At 54.8% G+C, this 2493-nt stretch overlaps 1 pseudogene across 1 annotated transcript; it reads right to left on the bottom strand.

Annotated features, from left to right (window-relative positions):
- Positions 1-595: 595 nt before the first annotated feature.
- Positions 596-2488, bottom strand: LOC103806469 (annotated as a pseudogene). Its single transcript, XR_624776.1, has 5 exons — positions 2293-2488; positions 1937-2037; positions 1394-1784; positions 830-1011; positions 596-746 (listed from the first exon to the last, which is right to left on the bottom strand). The product of XR_624776.1 is annotated as an actin, cytoplasmic 2-like (transcript).
- Positions 2489-2493: the final 5 nt, after the last annotated feature.

Here is a 2493-nt window from a genome sequence, read left to right on the forward strand (position 1 = left end):
TGTTGTTTTTCCACGTGAGAAACATTAAGGCAACGTACAAAAAAAAAGGAAAAAAAAAAAGAAAAAACCCAAAAAAAAAGATCTGACATAAATTAAAACAATGCAGAAATTTACAGGTGTAAATGCAGAGTTTCAGCAACTCAGAGTTGAGGAACTCGAGCCCCGTGGTGGCATCAGGAAGGAGAGGGAGGATGAGGATGGGGAAGGAGTAAGGCTCGGATGTGATATGTTTTTATTCCCAACCTTGCTAGAAACGGTGAAAAAAATTCTTGATGGACTCCTACCAGCCTCTACAGGAAACCTGGAATATTTTCCATGGGATGCAGGGCCAAGAGTGGCTCCACATACCCTGTACAGGGCGGAGCCAGGGCGCTGTCAGTGTGGGGGGAGCCCCGGGGGGGCCGATCCGTACAGGGTATGAGCTCAGGGACCACCTAACTCGGCTACAACAAGGTCAGAGCGCGCGAGAGCGAGGCCATCCCCGTGCCTAACATCAGGTACAGACTTCCCAAGGGCAGGATTCATTTGGAAAAGGCTTATTCCAGTTGCAGGAGGCTGGCATGAGGTGTGAGAGCGCCCGGGCCCGGCGGCGCACGCAGTCCGTTTAGAAGCATTTACGATGCACGATGGAGGGCCCAGACTCGTCGTACTCCTGCTTGCTGATCCACATCTGCTGGAAGGTGGACAGGGAGGCCAGGATGGAGCCACCGACTCACACTGAATTTGCGCTCCGGAGGGGCAATGATCTGTGGAGAAGAAAGGGAGAGCATTGTCAGAGTGATCCAACCTAACCTTCCCTTCCCCTCACCTCCCCGGGGGTTGTGCCCACCTTGATCTTCATGGTGCTGGGAGCCAGCGCCGTGATCTCCTTCTGCATCCTGTCAGCAATGCCAGGGTACATGGTGGTGCCTCCAGACAGCACTGTGTTGGCATACAGGTCCTTCCTGATGTCCACGTCACACTTCATGATAGAGTTGAAGGTGGTCTCGTGGATGCCACAGGATTCCATGCCTAAGGGAGAAACAGACCAATGTATTAGTGCCACCCAGAACCTCATTAGTATCACCCAGGACCTCACTAATGTCCACCCACGGCATGGTCAGTACCACCAATCTCCTTTAGTGCCCATGCAGGAACATGGTTAGTACTATCCCCAACCCCTTTAGTGCAACCCAGGACCTTGTTCATACTACCCAAAACCTCTGTAGTATCCATCCACCATCCTCCGTAAGTGCCCACCCAGGACCTTTCTTTGTACCTCCAAGGATTCCTTAGCACCCACCCAAGAACCTTTAGTGCCAACCTAGGACCCCCTTTACCATCCCACCCCAGCCCCTCCCTGTGCCCACCCAACCCCACACCCTGCAAACCCATATCTCCCACGCCAACCTACCCAGGAATGAGGGCTGGAAAAGTGCCTCAGGGCAGCGGAACCTCTCGTTGCCGATGGTGATGACCTGCCCATCGGGCAGCTCGTAGCTCTTCTCCAGAGAGGAGGAGGAGGCAGCCGTGGCCATCTCCTGCTCGAAGTCCAGCGCCACATAGCACAGCTTCTCCTTGATGTCCCTCACGATCTCCCTCTCGGCCGTGGTGGGGAAGCTATAGCCTCTCTCTGTCAGGATCTTCATGAGGTAGTCAGTGAGGTCACGCCCGGCCAGGTCGAGGCGCAGGATGGCGTGGGGCAGGGCATAGCCCTCGTAGATGGGCACAGTGTGGGTCACACCGTCCCCAGAGTCCATTACAATCCCTGTGGTACGGCCAGAGGCGTAGAGGGACAGCACGGCCTGGATGGCCACGTACATCCAGCCAGGTCCAGGCGCAGGATGGCGTGGGGCAGGGCATAGCCCTCGTAGATGGGCACAGTGTGGGTCACACCGTCCCCAGAGTCCATTACAATCCCTGTGGTACGGCCAGAGGCGTAGAGGGACAGCACGGCCTGGATGGCCACGTACATGGCCGGAGTGTTGAAGGTCTCAAACATGATCTGCAGGGAAAAAAGAGGCAGTGAGCAGCGAGCCCCGAGGTGGTGTGTGTGCACTCGTGTTAGAACACACATGCTGGCATGCAGAGCAACACCCGTGTGTGGAAGAAAAGCCAAAGGATGCAGGCAGAAACACAAATGAAAGAACCTGAGGCGTCAGGGGAGAAATGCCAGGAGAACAGAACCCTGAAAATGTTGGGAGAAACAAACAAAAAAAAAAAAAAAAAGAACAAAAATCATTGAGGATCGGATGTAACAGTGTAACAGAGAAGGATTATGAAGGAGTGAGCCAGAGGACTCAGAGCACGGACACGGTACCTGCGGCAGCACCGGGTGCTCCTCGGGGGCCACACGCAGCTCGTTGTAGAAGGTGTGATGCCAGATCTTCTCCATGTCATCCCAGTTGGTGACGATGCCGTGCTCGATCGGGTACTTGAGAGTCAGGATGCCTCTCTTGCTCTGCGCCTCATCCCCCACGTAGCTGTCCTTCTGCCCCATACCCACCATGACGC

The sequence above is a fragment of the Acanthisitta chloris genome, unplaced genomic scaffold (genome assembly GCF_000695815.1).
Source record: "Acanthisitta chloris isolate BGI_N310 unplaced genomic scaffold, ASM69581v1 scaffold2097, whole genome shotgun sequence".
Lineage (NCBI taxonomy): Eukaryota > Metazoa > Chordata > Aves > Passeriformes > Acanthisittidae > Acanthisitta > Acanthisitta chloris.